This window comes from Lontra canadensis, unplaced genomic scaffold (genome assembly GCF_010015895.1).
Source record: "Lontra canadensis isolate GAN:19392208 unplaced genomic scaffold, GSC_riverotter_1.0 scaffold96, whole genome shotgun sequence".
NCBI classification, from domain to species: Eukaryota; Metazoa; Chordata; class Mammalia; order Carnivora; family Mustelidae; genus Lontra; species Lontra canadensis.
In genome coordinates, this window is record NW_022631090.1 from 4,053,838 (window position 1) to 4,071,941 (window position 18,104).

At 47.9% G+C, this 18,104-nt stretch overlaps 1 protein-coding gene across 12 annotated transcripts in view; it reads left to right on the forward strand.

Moving 5' to 3' along the window:
• The window catches only part of PAK3 (p21 (RAC1) activated kinase 3), a 240,398-nt gene that overhangs the window by 118,607 nt on the left and 103,687 nt on the right, over positions 1-18,104 (forward strand). For 8 of the 12 annotated variants that reach the window (XM_032837029.1, XM_032837031.1, XM_032837033.1 and 5 more), the window contains exons 1-3: positions 7,393-7,616; positions 8,728-8,837; positions 14,104-14,251. The exons of 1 other annotated variant lie outside the window; for it this stretch is intronic. The gene's annotated coding sequence lies outside the window, so the exon portion shown is untranslated. Of the gene's footprint in view, positions 1-7,392; positions 7,617-8,534; positions 8,601-8,727; positions 8,838-14,103; positions 14,252-18,104 lie in introns of those variants that run through there. 3 more of the 12 variants (XM_032837024.1, XM_032837025.1, XM_032837027.1) reach the window with 3 other exon arrangements.

Sequence of the window (18,104 nt, forward strand, 5' to 3'; positions counted from 1 at the left end):
TTAATGGAAGAGTATACATAAAAGTGGTGGATTCTGAATAAAGCGTGTAGTTCAGTTAGCATCTTACGATAATGTCAATTTCTAGGGTTGTGATGATGTACTGTGGCTGTGAAAAGTAAGCAATACAGTATATCAAAATATTGGGGGAAACTGGAGGAAGATACCTAGGGATCTCTGTACTATTTCTGTAGCTTCTTGTGAGCCTGGAACTATTTTTGAAAAAAAAAAATACAGAAGATGTTCGGTGGGAGAACAGGTTTGTGTTGATGATCTAAATAAGACATTTTAAAAGCAGTATGACTTTACCTATGCTCTTCCCCCAATAATCCAAAATTAATTGTACCAATGTTCTATTATGTATTGCTGGATTTAAATCCACTGGATTTGAGTACATCAGCCAGTGGTGTTATCAATCAATATCCGTGTCTACCAGGTACAGATCCCTGAGGGCTTATTAGTTTGGGACCAGTTTGTGCAGCTGCAAGATGCCTTTTGAGTAGAGTCTGGAAAGTATGCATTGATATCACCAAGTAGGCTGCCCATATGAGTGAAATCATATGGTATTTGTCTCTCTCTGGATGACTTATTTCACTTAGCATAATACTCTAGCTCCATTCATGTTATAAATGGCAAGATTTCATTCTTTTTTGTGGCTGAGGAATATTCCATCACGTGCATATGTATGTGTGTATATATATATGTATATATACATAATATGTACATGAAATATACATATATATGACATATAATATATATGGTATATTATATGTATTATATATATATATCATATCTTTTTAATCTATTCATCTGTAGATGGACACTTGGACTGCTTCCCTATCTTGGCTATTGTAAACAATGCTGCAATAAACATATAGATATGTTGAATGTAATGTAATGAATGTAATGTAATGTAATGACATTGTACATGGGTAACTAATTTAACAAGTGTATGTTAATTACACTTGAATTAAATCACCAGGTAGGGAAAGGAAGGAGAAAGCTGTGCTAGGCAAAGGGAAGAGCAGGAAGAAAGGCAGAGAGATAGAAAAGTCAAGGAATATCAGGGAAACCATAGTTTGATGGGGCTGATAGTTGGGGTATATTGGAGGACTGATAGAAGAACAACCTGGAAAGATGGGATGGAGCTGGAATGTGACAGTCTGGGTCTGATTTTCCTCTCTGTGAAACTAAGGACTTTGGACTTCACTTGTAGTACTTGCTATATCTGCCCTGTGGCCTAGTTGCTTGGGTATGTATCTTTTCTCCCCAACTAGATTCCAAGTTCCTTAGGGAGGTGAGCCAAGTTTGGTTCATCTGCATAGCATCTGTAGCATCTAGCTTTGCATTTTGCACTTAGTAGGTGCTCATAAAATTATCCTAAGAAGGAATAACATATCATGGAGATGTAATTGATAGTCACTCTCAATGACATCTGGAGCTCCGAAGTAACATTGGGTGAGGTGTCTACCCATGGGGCACTGAATGTAGCCCACAGAAAACCATACAGCCCATGTCCCTCAGGCTCTCTGTGTCTGGTTTTGATGATCGGGTATGGCAATGCCCCGTCATCCTTGACACATGTCCCCCATTGCTCCTGGACTGGACCATGATGGCCTCCTTTGAAAAGAGGTAATATGCCTTGCCCTAATCGATTTAGCATTCCACTCACACTTTCCTCTGTTTAGCTTTGCTGGGGGGCTGCAGAGATGCCTTATCTCTCCACCACCTGTTCTTCAGTTTTCTGAATTACAGTGAATGCAGTGGCTCTGACGGGACCCGAAGATGGTAGGTAAGGAACTCTTCGACAAGGAGAATTTCTCCAAGACTTGGTTGGACTATGTTATGGAAGGGGATCTCCACCATGCTTGTTGGTGATTTTTCCCCCTTTCACTTCCTGAAGGAAATGTTGCATTGCTCACCACCTTGGATGGCTGGGAGTGGGGACGGGGGCACTTCTGTTCCTGACAACCTCATTATGTGTTTATCAGGAACAGACACTGCCCAGGTTGTCACGACAACCAGCAATGATTCAAAGCTTCTGTGAAAGGTCTGTATCTCTGGCAAATAATCAGCCTTTAGCACTCAGCAGATGCTGAGCTGAGAAGCCAATCACAGGTGCGCTGGGAAAGCATGACATCATAGTCCAGCCGGTCCAAAAAATTAAGATTTGGTTTTCTGTTTTTCCCCTTGGTTCTTTTCCCCCTAGATTTTTGTCTTCCACGCTCTCCTTCTCGCTCACTCTCTCTTTTTTTTTTTTTCCTGGTGAAACAGGGAGAGCTGGGAAACCAACTTTCCAAATTCGCTTTATTCTCTAGTTTGACTTAGGCTCAGGCTGTGTGCAGTGATCTGGAGAGTGAGGGGAAGGAATGTATAATGTGATTCACTTAGGAGCAAAATCAAACAGAGCATCAGCTCAATTAAATAATGTGGTTTGTTATGTAGGACCATGGTGGAAGTGGAGCTAATTAAAACCAAGTCAGAGGAGAGGAACTTCCTAATTCTCCTATTAATTCATCCAGAGCCACCTCCATTTAATTGTTTTCTCCCTTTCCTTTGCTAACTCCCTGGTGGAAGGGAGGAGGACAGAGGCTGTGTACTCCTGAAAGCTTGTAGTTTCTGCAGGGCAGGTCCCTAATGGGTGCTCATTATAGTGAAAGAAGGTAAGAAGAGACATGTATGCCCCCCACCCCATTCCCAAGGTCCCGCAATACAGGGAACATATGCAAATGGAGACTCATCAAGTCAGTTAAGGAGGTGTGTTGCTCTGAAGTCTGTTAAATCCACTGTTGTTCCATTAGCCTGTTTGCATCCATACAAGAGTCTAGGGAGATAGCAAGTCAACTTTCACAGAGGAGAAAAACCAAAGTCCAGGGAAATTTGAGTCTGGCTCAGGATTTCCTGACCAGAAGCTGGACTGGAATCTGGGTCTCCTCCTTCCTCGGCCAGAACTCTGATGCCCCGAGAGGTGATTTCCTGGCCATGGGCTTCTCTCTTCCCTCAGCCTCTGGGTTTTAAGGGAACTAGGATGGGCCTTTTGGCACTAACAGCCTCCCCACCACTCCTACAGGAAAGCTGGAGCCCCTAATTGTGGGAGTTGGGGGGGCAAGAAGGAAGGGGCACAGTTGGATCTGACTGCAGTGATGACCACAAGGTGCAATAAGTGGACCCCAGTGAGGGAGGGGTGGGCACAGTGCTCTCAGCTAACAAACGCCTTTTACACTAGCTGCCCAGCTGGGTTCTTTTGTATTCGGAGCAGGAGGGGGAGTTTTTTGTTTTTGTTTTTGTTTTTGTTTTATTTTAAGTGCAGCTGCTTTAGCAAAAGCTGTGAAGACAAGAGTCCACCATGGGGAATGATTTCTGGCTGTAGAACTTGAGACAGGGATGGGAAGGGAGCCCTGATATCCAGGCGGCTTTCACCCATTGGATTGTATATGTCTGCCTTCCGTGCCTGCCCAGGTATGGCTCAGCGCAGGCTGGCCTCACGTTCAGACCTCTTTTAGGAGAGCAGTGTATTTGTTCTGTTTGCTTGTTTTGTTTTTGTTTCTGTCTCCATCCAAAAAAAGCTGTTTTCACTTGTGAGGGTTCTTACCCGTTCGGTATGTTTTTTTACAAAAACATGTACAGACGATGCGGAAGTATATAAAGAAAACAGTTAATGACCTCTATCATGCACACATACCCACATGTCTTCCTTCCTTTTGAATTCCCAGAGTTACCCTATTAGCAGTTTTGTGTGTATGATTCCAGCTGAAAGACACACACAGATACAAACACATGTGCACGTGTGCACACATTTTTTAACAAGAATAGCATAGTAGTACACGGGCTGTTCTGCAACTTTTTTCATTCAAGAATGTGTCCAGACGTGTTTCTATTTCAGTATATAAGAATCCACTTGATTCTTTTTAGTTGGCCTCTGATATTCTTTTTTAAAGATTTTATTTATTTATTTGAGAGAGAGAGAAGGAGAGAGTATAGAGGGAGGGGGAGAAGCAGCCTCCCTGCTGAGCAGGGAGACAGATAGGGGACTGAATCCTGGGACCCCAAGATGCTTAACCGACTGAGCCACCCAGGCACCCCTGGTGTCTAATATTCTAAAATATGCATATACTGTATTTTATTTACCAGTTCCCTTATCAAGGGACATTTAGGTTGGCTTTTATATAATGAGGGTTTCTTTCCTATATAAGAGTCAACAACAAAAACACTTGAATATGTGTTGGTGTGTTTTTAGGAGTGTTTCCATAATCAAATTCCTTGAGTTGAAATTGCTTGGTCAAGTGGAACACGCACTTCAAATTTCCTAGGTATTGCCAGCTTGCCCTCCAAAAAGGCTCTGCCAGTTTTCACTCCCATCCATGGTACATGAGTGCAAGCAATGCTCTTTTTTTTTCTGGGATTTGACTGGAAGGCTTTGAAGATAGTTGTAGTTTACTTCTGTTGCTCTGAGTCCCATCCCAGAGCCTGTCACTTCCCCTGTGAATATAGAGGCTGGTAGGTTTGGTGAGAGCCGGAAGAGCAATACAACAAACACAAAACAAGAAAGAACACCACAACTGAGGGTAGGAGACCTGACTTCTAGGACCATCTCTCTGAGACATTGGACAAGCCACTTTAAACCTCTGGGTGTCCATTGGCTCATCTATGAAATGCAGTTCATAATTGCCACAATACACGTTGTGGTTGTTGAGAGGATCAAACAGGGAGGTGCGAAAGTGGTTTGTAACCCGAGAAGCAAGATACATATGCCAAGTGGTTATTCCTGTATGTGGTTATTATACCCTTAAATCAATGAGCTCAGAGAAGGAAACGGGAAAGTGGGAGTTGAGTGGGAAAAATTACACAGATGAAATCTTTAAGACATTCTCAGCTTCCCTGAAAGTTCCCAAGCAGTCTTCCTGTATTCTTGGTGAACAAACCACGTTGGTAGTAAAGATTGCTTTATGGTATCAAGAAGAATTGGGGCATCTGGGGGGCTCAGTGTGTTAAGCGTCTCACTGGGTTTCAGGTCAGGTCATGATCTCATGGGTCCCGAGATAGAGCCCCCTAGTCCAGTTCTGTGCTCAGTGAGAGTCTGCTTGAAGATTCTTTCCCTCTGCCCCTTCCCCAACTCTTGTGGGCTTACACATCTCCCTCCCCAGAATAAATAAATAAATCTTAAAAAAAAAAAGAAGGATATAGGTTGTTGCCCTTTCATGGGAACACTGAAGTCTCTTATGCTTTAATTTGTCGGGCACCTGATAGGATTTTGGCCCCATGCTACTTTCTATAATCACCAGTGAGAGAAGAAACACACACATGAAATGCTTAAATAACCATGTGCAGTGACTGCATAAAGAGCTCTGAGTTATAGCTGAGGTATAGGGGAGGATTAGAGTGAAATCAAATACCTTTTAATTACAATTTAAATCAATAGCCCAGAAGAACAAGTGAAATCATTAGCCAGAAAAAAATCCACTTTTATTTATTTCTTAAAAAATAAGAACGTTCTTATTCTTTAAAATAACCCAAATAAGTACATTTTATAAATCAGAGATGTAACATTAAGTATATGTTCATTCATTTAGGTCAGTGATTTTTAGATTACTTTTACCATGATGCAAAAACAAAAAAAAATCAATGTGATGAGCTACTTTCTTTAACCCCCAAGTTAATTAAAAAGATATCTGTAAAATCATTGAAAGCAGAACCCTCGTGATCTCAACCTATTCATCAGGGATTTGAGGAGGAGGGTGAAGAGTGTTTTTGTATTAGGAAGACAACCAGCAAGCACACACACACAAAACTATTTAAAATGCCTGATTAAAAAAAAAAACACACCGATCCAGTATACTTCTTTTTTTTTCTCAAGCAAATATGTATTTTAACTGAGCCAATGATACCATGTATCATATTAGAAAAAAACATGGGCCTTGGACTCAGATCTAGGTACAAATTCCAGCTCTGGGACTTCTTACAGTGTTCATATAATAGTCATGTATGCACAAATATATCTTTTAATTAAGGAAAATTTAAAAAAATGCAAAGTGATCCTTTAAAATATCTGAAGTATGTAGTTTACTTAGTCTTTGACTCTATCTTGCCTTATCCTAGGTTAGAAAGGTCTTCGTTGTTCTTTTTTCAACTTCCAGCATGATCATAATTTTAAATGAATTACTCCAAAGAGGTATCCCATTCTCTCATCTTCTCCAGATGTTGTCTCTGTGACTCTAGAGGACTGTTGTGTGACCTTTCCTAAAAGGAACTTAGCAAATATGTATTAGTTCACTCTCTGTCTTAAAACTTGTTTTGCTAGCATTATGGAGAAATGATGGCCAGATGTTATGGGGTGTTGAGTAAATTGGAGAAAAGTGTACTGTGGAGGGTCATAACCCATTTTGATTATTAAAGTATGTCAGGATATATTTGTCTTCATAAAAATAAGTTTGAAAGTGGAGAGGGAAAAATCACCCATAAACTTTTACCTGACCGTGATAATTTAATGTTCTCTTCTAATTATATCTGTGGGTGTATTTTACATCACTATAATTCAAAGGTACTCAGTACTTTGCATTCTTTGTCATTTTTTATGACAGTTTACTGTCTCCTTGCTGGGATTTACCGTAATTTATATAATCTAGCCAAATCCTTGGGGGGGGGTTATGGATTTCGAAGTAGCAAGAGATGATTTTTGGAGTTACATTTTAATTTTTGCACACGGGGGAAAATTTGAACTTTTTCTTAAAGATGAGAGGCCACGGAAGGTTTTAGGGAGAGCCACATTTTAATGAAATTAAATATATCTATATATCTATGTATCTTAACTAATTGAGGTAATTGATTGATTGTATAATGCTCCGTGTTTTGAAATGTGTATTTCACGGACAGAGAGTTTCCCTATCTAGCTTGTCATCTCTGAATGCCACTGCCATATCTGCCAGAGTCTACTGCGTAGTCCAGAGACTCCATCAGCATAACCTGTTGGCCTGACAGGTGGTGTCCCAAATCCAAACCATTTCCCCCAGTAAAGAGTGCCAGTGTAGCTGGACGGATTTCCTCCCCTGGAAATTTATCTGAAATTCCAGTCTGCCCAAGGGAGGCCAGTTAATGAAGATCCATAAAATGCCCCCGCCTCTCCAGGTGCGCCTCTCTCTTGATGGCCCCACCTCTGTCTAGACAACCCTGACAGTGTAGAAGTTTCCATCTCTTTTTCCTTTCCCTCTCTCTGTTCCCTCCCCTTCAGTTTTTTCCCCCCTCCCAGGCGCTTCCTGCCTGGAAACAAAAGATTGGTCCCCAGCAGCCCACTCAGGGCGATTTTAGTTTTCTGCTCACCCTCTGATTGGCCCGCGTGCGGTGCAGAGCCCGGGTGACGTCATAGCCGACAGGAGCTAGGGAGCGGTTGCCGAGCCGGGCTCTGCCGCGGGCGGGCAGCTGTCGGCAGCGCACCGTCTGGGGGCTCGCGCGGGGGGCTGCGGCTTTTCCCGGCCCTGAGCAGGTGTGCGAAGCCGGGAGGAGAGTCGGGGAGAGCGGGCCGGGCCCGGGGCTGCGGCTGCGGCTGCGGCCCCCCCAGCCCCGCCAGCCCGAGCGCTTGGAGGTAGAGAGGAAAGGTCTGGACAGGGTGGCTGGACCAGTGGCAGGTAAATCCCGCGACTCACGGCGCCCGGCTCGCTCAGGGAAGGGTGTGGCGCTGCTGGGCAGATTTTCAGCCTTTCCGGCCCCCCCCCACCCGCTCCTGTTCTCCCGGCGCCCCAGCTTCGGGTCCCTTTCGTGGCGCCCCCGGAGCCGGGAGACCCGGCACGCAGTTCTCTGGCTCGCGCTGGGCGGACGCGGACGAGTGGGTGTGTCAGGGCCACTCTCGGAGGGCCTGGACCCCGGTGCACTGGGGCAAGCCCTAGGCTCGCCAACTGGGGCCTGGGCCGCTGGAGGCCAAAGCCGCCCCCAAAGCAACGTCAGCCCGTTAGTCCTACAGTATTTTCCCGCCCCCTCCCCCAGCCACAGAAGCGACGGCAGTCCCCCCCCCCCCCCCCAAAAAAAAAAAAAAAAAAAAAAAAAACCACCAAGGGGAGGAGGTGTGGCCGTGGCCGGGACAAGTCCGGGGTAGGGGGAAGAGCCCAACCTGAGCAAACAGAAAAAGTGACGATTTTCTTCTATGGGGCGCCCTTTTATTCTTCTTTACCCTCCTCCCCTTATTTGGTCAGGGGAGGGTAATGACAGGACTACTCATTTCTTGTCATATGGAGGTTGGAATGATGCAGTACTATCCCTAAAAAGCCTGGGGCCCCTCTGTTGGCCTTTGTCTTGGCCGGGGAGAGAGGGCAGGGGTTACTAGGGGTCATTAGGTCCACGGCCCCCCTACCCTCTCCTCAGCCTTTCTCTCAGTTTGTGAACTGGCTCTGGCGAGATGACTGCCACACTTTGGGGTGGATTGAACATTTTAGATTCTTGCTCTGGCAGGTTTTCCTTCCCTGGGTGGTGGTTGAGAGTCCAGGTGTGAGGGCGGTGCCAGCAGGGAGAGAGCCAAAGGCCCCACTTGATTTTTTGGTCCCACCTTCCAGAATCCAGTGGCAGACTCTGGACTTGAGGGTTCTAGGCTGTGGTCTGTAGAAGCAGAAGAGAGAAGGGTGAGTGGCTTGGCTTGGGGAAGCATGAAAGGGGGGGGTGGTTGCAGTGTTATTATTATTTTTTTTAATGGCTTTCAGCAGGGAAGCCTTTAGCCATGTTAGTCTTGCTCCCCCCATGGTTTTGCAGACTCAAATCCAGGCCAACTGTATGGCTGTCTGAGGTGTTGGAACAGAAGGAAGTCCATTCCCGTTGGTGACAACACTGTGGCCCTGTTCTGGGATGACCGAGGTATAAAGGTCAGTGTGGTTTTCACCGGGCCATTTGCAAAATTGTAATTGGGCAGGTCTGTGATTTGGTACTTGAGGCCTCTAACCAGGGACACCTTTGGGTAAAGGGGCTTAATCTGGTAATGGATGACTAAGAGGCCAGGGCTTAGAGGGAGAGTTGTGTCAGCCTCCGTTTCTGGATACAAATGTCATACTTCCCTCCTCCATGAAAAAGGCAAAATGAGAAGAGATGGGCATGAATGCTGGGTAAAAGCCAGCAGCTGAGAATCTTGAGGCCAGAGGGACCTTGCAGTGTCAAAGAGTGGACTCTCCAAGCCTCCAGGCAGGCAAGTGGGCCTTGTAGGAGAAACTGAACAGGAAATGGAAGGGTCATTTGTAATACAGCTGCAGGAAAAGGGGCCACAACACCCCAAAGGCTCCGACCATTGCTGCAGGTTACAGGTTGTCTGGTTAGAGGCCGAACTGGCATACTAAGCAAACAAGCATGCTGAGGTCTTTGGGGGAGAAGGTGGTAGACGTGACAAGCAAGAAAAATGAGGAATAACTGAGGGGGGGAGATGAGGGGTGCCGCCCCGATCAGAGACTCTGCTATTGTGAGGTCAGAGGCGAAGCTACTGTGAGGTCAAAGAGGGTGGCCAAGGCAAAAGAAATCAGGGCTAGAAGTCTAGACGCAGGTAAGCTCAGATGGAGCTGGTAGGAACAAAGCCATAGAGAGATAGAACAAGAAGAAAGCGATGGTCTTTTTTTTTTTTTTTATAAACATATAATGTATTTTTATCCCCAGGGGTACAGGTCTGTGAATCGCCAGGCTTACATACTTCATAGCACTCACCATAGCACATACCTTCCCCAATATCCATAAGAAAGCGATGGTCTTAACCAGGAGCCCTAAGGCCCCGATTTTCCTGGTGAGATGGAGAAATGGTGGTTGTCCAGGCACGTGTGGCTCAGCCCAGACTTAGGGGGACAATTTCTTGATATTTAGGGATTCTAGCATTTCCATCCATGTAACCTGCCTTCAGGAGCTAGTAGCTTTGGTCATAGGAAGGAGAAGAAACTCCATGAACAGCAGACTCCACAATGGCTCTTTCCTCCTGGGTAAGGAGAAGGAAGAGCAGGGGGCAGGCTCCCAAAGGAGATTGCAGGGGGAGCTTCATATCCCCCCAAGATAGGTAGGTTGACTGTTTTTTACAACGGGAGGGCCAAGGCCGGGTCTGGGATCCCTGCTGCAGGCATGGGTGTCTGCCCGAGCTCCAAAAATGCCCTTCTTCCCCGGGGCCCATGGGACTCTGTGTAGGTGAGGAATGGTGAAAACTCCTGTCCTAGAAGGTAAGTGCCGCTGTTGAGGCTTCTGGGGCTCCCTGTTGTCCCCCAAGCTCCCCACCTGCCAGAGGCTAGGCGGTTCCCTCTGCAAGGCCTTGGGGTGGACTTCCCTGCCAACTCCACACTCTGCAGCTTCTCCAGCAGGGGGCAGGAAAGGACGTGCAGCAGCGGGCAGGGCCAGAGTCCTCCATTTCCAGTGTGAAACTGGAACCTTGGGATCAAGTAATAGCCATACGTTTAAAATCTGATTGAGGGGTACCAGAGAACCAAAGGAACCCCTGGAGTCTGGTGGTCTATTTCCATTCCCTCCTGAAATGTGTCACTTCCTCCTGTGCCCCAGGACCTTGGAAGGCATTTGCGTTTACATACAGCTCAGTGATTACTCTGGACACTAATACACACAGCCTCACCCAGAGTTTAATTGGAAATGTTAATCAGTACAATGGATCCATGTCTGATTTGCACATTCGGTCAATTATCTGCAGGTTGGGGCAATCTGTGCTACACCCATGGGACGTGGTGAGGGCAAAATGGCATAGCTATCTGCTGGGTCTGCGGGTGGGAAGCAAAATGGGGGAGGTGGACCTGGAAGACTGGAAAGAGGAACAGTTCACTGGTGGGGAATGGGGACCATTCCTAAGGTGTGGTCACAGCAGAGCCTGGGCGGGAGATCACTGAGACAGAATAAGAATAGGACCATCTTGGAGCCCACACAGCAGGGAGGGAGGACAGGGTTTTGCCCTGAGCTGGGAAGATGCTGGATTTGGAGAAGGAAGGTGTTTTAGAGACTAGAGGACACGGAGCTGGGGTGGAACCAACCCTGGAAGCCAGGACTGGGGTGTTGTGGTCTGCTTCTGCCCCTCTCCGAGCCTTAGTCTCCTTGTCTTTTGAATGATGGGATTGGATGAGGTGGTTTCTGAGATGGTCATGACATTTTAGGAAGTGGGTCCATTTGTTCTTGGTCATGAAGCAGATCTACCATAGGACAACATCCCCAGCCCCCCCCCAAAATTTACCCTTTTAAACACACTTTTTGGTATGCCCTCCGATTTGGGGGAAAAGAGTACAAAACAAACCCCCAGCCACTATATACATTTCATCTCTTTGAGCAGCATTGTTTTATTTTTATTTCATGTGAATGGGAAACAGGAGGGAGAAGAGAAGCCCAAGTGGAGAATCTGCTAGAGACCCTAAAACCAAGCTCCTGAGAAGCTCTGTAGGGATTTTATACAAATCTTACACAGCTGGGTGGAGGCTGATAGGCATTCGTGGCGCCAACTCCCTAACTCAGCCTCAGAACTGAAGGGCCTGGGATGAGGGTGAAGGAAGGCCTGCTTAGGGTGTCTATCCTTCTCCTTTCTCCCTCATCTCTGTCTGAGCCAGGTGGACTTTCTGGAATTCTGCACCCTCAAGACGCAACCCCTAACTGCCGACACAATTGCGCCCTCTAGTGACCACAGCGGGGACACCTTTGCAGAACTCCTGCATCCCATGGCCCAGCTCCCTTTGCCAGTGCTAATCCCTTGTGCAGCTGTTAACTCCCTGTGGAGAAGGTCTCCAGTGCTTCCAGGTGGCCTGAAGGAGAAACTGAGGCAGCTGCAACTCCCTGCAGGCCCTTCTTCTATATGGAAGGGACTGGGGGTTGAGCAAGAGTGCCGTCTCCCTAGCTCTTAGTTTCCTCCTTTGGGCCTGAAAAGGGTTCTAGAAGTCCTTTCCCTGCTGTCTTTAGTGCTGGGCTGGGCACTTGGCATGGGAAGATCCTGTGGTAGAGAGAATGGTTGGCCAGAGCTTCCCCCCCCACCCACGTCCACACCTCCCCCAACAACAAAGTGGCCACCTAGTCCCCAGACAGAGGTACTGGTAGGAAGCCAGAATGCAGCAAAGCTAGGGTGCTGGTAGGCAGAAAATGGGTACAGTGAACCCTACCCCCAGCTTCCAGGAAGAGGCTAAGCCCCAGGTGCAGACACAGGACAGTATAAACACACAACAGGACACAGAAACAGAATATGGCAGAACCACGTGATACGGAGTAAGGATTAGATACATGTCACACACATCCAAGGCATGGACCACGCAGGGCAGATGTGCAGCACATACACAGTGCAGTACAGACACTGTATCCACACACTTGCTATAAACAGGACTGTACCCCCTGACGTGATACAGACGTGACACCCACAAAATACCATAGATAAGACAAGGCATACACCTGACCAAGTCCAGGTACCCAGATACCATGGGGGTACAAGAAGCAGCACAGATACACCCCCTCAATGTGTACTCACACACGGAATACATCTCCACACTCCCAACAAAACACCCCCCCCCCAGGACAGGAGAGAAGAGTGTGCCCTCCAGGTGGAGTGCTGTGTCCTGCCAGGCTCCGCGCTGGTTCCAGCAGTGCAACTGGTGTATTTGAAGCGGGCTGCTGTGCAGTTCATCAGAGGCTGAGGCAAGGTGGAGGCAGGCCTGCGGAAAGCTCTCAATCTCACACAGGAACCCAGAGGTGCTCAGTTGGTCCAGGCTGGGGCCTCTACTGCCCCCCACCCTGATCTCACCCTCCAGCACTATTCCCCACCCCCATGGGTGCTTGCTGCCATCCCCCACTCGGGGCTCAGGGGACTTTTTGTGGTCGTCCTTCTTGAACCCCCTTCCAGTCTTGCCCCTCTCCGGAGCTTTGGCAGCCATCACTCACGTACCCCCACCCCGCTCCGTTGAAGGATGAGCTCACACAGCCAGGGAGGGAGTGGGTGCACACCACTTAGTGGCCCAGTGGGTGGGATCTGGAAAGGCAGCTGGGAGTATGTGAGTGGGAAGCACTCAGGGAATGCCAGGGCCCCTGAGGGACGCACGGGCTGCTGGGCCCTGGAGTCTCACCAGGAGCAAGTAGCAGACCTGGGGTATGGCTTGGTCTTCTTGTTCATCAAGGGGAAGTTGGGAATCCTGGGGTTCAGTTTTACTAGCTCCACCTTTAGCTGACCCTTCATCTGTGTCTTTGGATTCAGACCTGGTGCATTCCAGCATCTGCTGACGTGTGCTAGCCTGGGTCCTTTGCTTTGATGGGATTTCACATATAGGTGCTGCTTTTCTTAGAGGACAGACACATGGAGCAAAGGTGGGGGCAGGGTAGGAAGGATTGCAGAGGGAATATCCATCACCTTGAGCGGCTCAAACGATTGTGGGGCAAGGTGGAAAAGAGAGGGGTTAAAGATCTTGCCTCCACGGTTGGACATGGAAACCTCTGGGGGGAAGATAGGGTAAATAGTCACCCTGAAAAACCCCAGGATATATTCTCCCTAAGAAATCTGAGAAAGACTGTCGAGGACCTCCCCGTAGTGGAGATTGGGGTGGGGGAGGCCAGAAGGAGGTTCCAGTTAGGATCAGAGGCTGAGGCCTTCAGCGCTGCGAGATGATAGCAAATTAGGGACCCTCCGAGTGCTTCTCCCCACCACCCAGTGAAGGAGGTTGCTGAGAAGGGAAGGAGGTGGGGACCTGTAAGTGAAACAGAAAGCATTGCCAGGTCTTCGGGAAGCTTAGGTGTCCCCAGAGCCAACGTGCATTTGCCATGATCTCTCAGTTTTCTGTCCCACGCTGGGCTGGACCACCACCTGCGAATATGTGGCTCTTTCCCATCTGTTCCATGCGATCTAGTCATCCTGACTCTTGTCCAGGGCGGCTGAGCAGGTCTTCTCCACGAGCTTTCAGGCAGAGCCAGAGTGAGTGGCAAGGTGACAGCAGTTCTCGACCTGAAACTCCCGGTTCAGCGCCCTTTCTGGACTCTGACCTCACAAAGCCCTTTTTATGTTTCTCCCCTCTCTGATTCTCTGCCTCCTCGAGTGGTTTTCTGAAATCCACCATAGCGCGTGTGTGTGAGGTTTGGGGGGGTTGGCTGAGGGAGTAGTAGCGGGTGTAGCAAGAGGTTCCTGCACCCCCACGATGCTTCTCTTGGCAGGTTACCCCCAAGAAAGAACAGCTGGGTCCTTGCATCTTGTGGCAGCTGGCGTGCCCAGCACTGAGTCTGTGGGAGCTGAAGGCAGCCTGGCCCCTTCTCATGGGCAGTGCCTACCTGTGCTGAGGTCCTGCAGCCGTGGCAATAAGAGGTGAGTAATGGGTTCCAGAGCAGGGAGTCAGGGATCTCCAAATCCAGGTGAAGGCCACCTTTCTACCAGAGCTCTCAGTATTAAAGACCCTGCCTGGGCCTTATGAGCCAGGCCTCGGAGCACAGCCCCTTCTTTCTGGGGGACTGTGGCCCATATAGTTGCTCTTGGTCTCTCACTTTGCTCCATCTCTAATACGGGGATGATAGCCATGACCTACATCATGGTGTGAGTAGGACAAGCAACCAAACGGTCATGGCCAAAACCTTTGCAGTTGTCAGGCTCCATGTAAGAACTTCCGTGTAATCACTGACATGCTTCCCTTCAAGCTGGCATTTCCTTTCCTTATGCTTTCTGGATGTCAAAGTGACATTTCAGCCACATGTCCCTGACTGACCAATCAGTCCCTGAAATTTCTCCTCCTCTACAACCTTCATTTGACCTTCCTATTCAAGATGTACCCCCACTCCATCTATCCCAGCTTCCAGGCCTCATGGGTCAGCCTTCGATCATTCTTGCACGATTTCTAGAGTATTCATCTTGGAAGGTAAGCTAGACCATAAATTAGGGGTAGGGACCCGATTTCACAAGTCTCCGTCTCTCTCCCAAGTGCCCCAAATTCCCCAGCAGCATTTCGATTTGGGCCCCTCTCTTCCTCTCCACTTCTTTCAGGTTCCATGGCCATGTCCTTCTTTCCCCTCAGGCAGCCAATAGGGCTTCTGCTGTCAGCTACCCCTCTAGCCTTCTGTTGCCATATGCTGCCGGCCAGCTACCAGTTTGTATCTTACATGCCTCCCTCTCTTTGTCTGCACTTCTGTGTGTTCATCAGTTATCCTGGCACTTCTCATAACATCCAAGGCAAAAGTAAGCAACCAATCAAACTTTTTAATAAAAGCAAGAACAACAAACAAACAAACAACAACCCCCCCCCCAAAAAAAAAACCCACAACCGAAACAAAGAGAAAACAAACAAAGAATACACAGTGTAGTTCCTCTTCCCACCGAGCTCGCCCTGGGCCCGACGGGACAAAGGAAAAGCGCCGCTCAGCGGCAGGTGTTTCAGTGGTGCCTCTTGGTGAAGGGAAAGCTCCAGAGGTTTGGCCGGATCTTGAGGGTGTGAAATTACAGCTGATACTGATGTATTCAGCATCCTAGAGATGCTACGGTAGGGGATCCTCTGCAGACCTTGAGCGACAGAAGGTAGCTAGAACTCACTCAAGTCAGAAGTGAGCCCAGGGGTCTCTCCTGGGTGTTCTGTGACAGTTCCAATAATAACGTGTATTTATTGTCTACGGTTGCCAGCACTGGGGTGGGCATTTTTCTTGCACAAGACTGTTTGATCCCACAGTAACTCTGCAAGGTAGGTATCTTATTCCTACTAGTTAACTGCTTTTGTTTCTGATTATAAAAGTGAGACTAGCTCGAGGTAGGTACTACAATCATGGTTTTGCCATGGTTTTACCAGGAGACCGGGGTTGAGAGGGGCTAAGTAATGTGCTGTATATAACTGGACAGGTGCTGTGGCTTTGGGAGGAAAGATGCTTCCTCGAGAGTTTCTCAGCATCCCAAATGCTTCAGTGTGTGCGCGCGCACACACACACACACACACACTCGGGAGCACACTTGTGTACTCTCGGACCTTCACATAATCCTTATCCCTCCTTCGCTCACACTTTTCCCACTGGACACATTCATGGTGACAGTCACATCCACCCCCTCATCCTCCACGTATTTACAAACATGCTGCATGAGGGCCCACACTCACACGGCCAAACACTGCCATGTAAATTTTTGTATTCATGTTTTTGTAGTGGCACACACTCCACACTTGCCATACAGCCCAGCCTCATGTTCTTACCCACTGACAACTTTACCTCTTCTTACATGCTCACACACTCACTTCTAACCTATATCCACACTGACAGTAGAATCACATTTGACCCTCAAATACCTCTGTGCTCACACACAGTCTACACGCAGACCCACACCAACTTTCCTTTGTCCGCTTCTTATATAACCATAATTACCCTCGATTTTATACATTCTAACACATTTGCATGGTCACGGTTTCCTGCTCACAGTAAAACAATGACACAGCTCATAACTCCTCCTGCGTGTGCAGGGACACACGCACATGCATGCACGTTCCCACCATAAATACACTCTCACCCATTTCAGCTGTTATACCATCTTACAGTCTTACCCTCAGTATTACATGCTCTGGGGCTACTACTTGGCACGGACACAACCTCGCCACCTCCGTCACATTCACACAAAATCACGCTTCGACAAGGAAACACACTCATTTTGACGCCCATTCACATTCATTTGCTCACCTTCATGCTGAGACTTGATCATGCTGTTCCAAACTCACAGGCATGCACCCTCAGATACAGGCACACACACTTCCACTTTCTCTGACACACATCACCCTGCCCTCATACTCAGAGTCCTCACAAAGATGCATTCACACTGACACACACCAACACATCCATCCGCTCGCTCGCATTCAGTACTCATGCTAATTCACGTCAACATACAGTCACACTTACGGCACACCCCTGCCTCGATACTGATGTTTGCACATTTTCATGGTCTTCCATACTCTCATGTTCACAGCCATGCACACTGAATTCTACACCATCACACTCTGTCACGCTCATGTGCTTTCACGTGTACACCCTCTCCCACTACCATTTCCGCATCACACACATTCACACCGGCAAGTTCCCCACAAGATCACATTCTTGCCCATTCTCGCTCTTGCCCTCTCATATTGGCATACCCTCACACTGCCACACACATTCCCTCCAGTACACATGTGGGGACCTGCACAGTCAGCGACCTGCATTTACGCTGGCACACCCGCTCCAACCCACACAATCTACATGGTTACCCTCAGTTCCTGTAAATGTGTTTGCACACTCACACACGGACTGCTGCTGATGCTGTGGATGGCCACGCAGACTCACACTCACTCACTCTTAGTCCCCCTACAGCATTCCCCCTGACGTGGATATACTTGCTCACATTGGCCCACATAGCCACACAGTCACTGAAGCATAAATGCATCGCCTCTAGCTCAGCGAACTCGCCTGAACGGTCACGGGCTCTTCTGGGGACTCTCACGCGGATGCATTGAGGCTGACACCTACTCACATGGACATGGACTTATACCCCCTCCCTGGAATGATCTCACTCACCCACATCTGCAACTCACACATGGTTTACAGTGACCCCACCCTCAGGCACACGCCCCACATCCCCAAACATACACATGGCCCTATATGGATATTGCCACAGCCATGTACTTTTTCACTGACACACACACCGTCACACACCCCACTGTGGGGAGTTCATAGTCACAGTTGTCACTTTTTTTAATCCTCCCCCACTGCTTGCAACTAGTGCTCTCCTCACCCCTGCTGGAAGGTTTTTCAGCAACCTGTGGCTGACGGAAAAGTATTGGTCTCAGCCAGGTCACCCATGGGACCAGATATTTCCAGAGCAGAAAGGAGTACAATTTATGTCTAGGATTAAAAAGAGAAAGCTCAAACCCACAGATCAACTCTTACGTCCTTTCGCCATAATTTTATTTTACATAAGTCATCCCTAATAGATCTTAGCTGGTCTACCCAAAAGGGGTTGGGGTTTAGATGGTTTATTTTCTGGAAGTTTACAGCCTAACTTGCCACTTCCTTTCTTTCCCAAGGGTTGGGGGGCAAGGTAATGCATGTGTTTCTTTATGCACTCACACTGGTTCCCTAGGCAAAAGTGTAGGTCTCTGATTTTATGTTTCTGATCTGGAATTCTCTACTCTTTCCGGTAGGCACTTCTAACCTAGCAAGGTCTACTT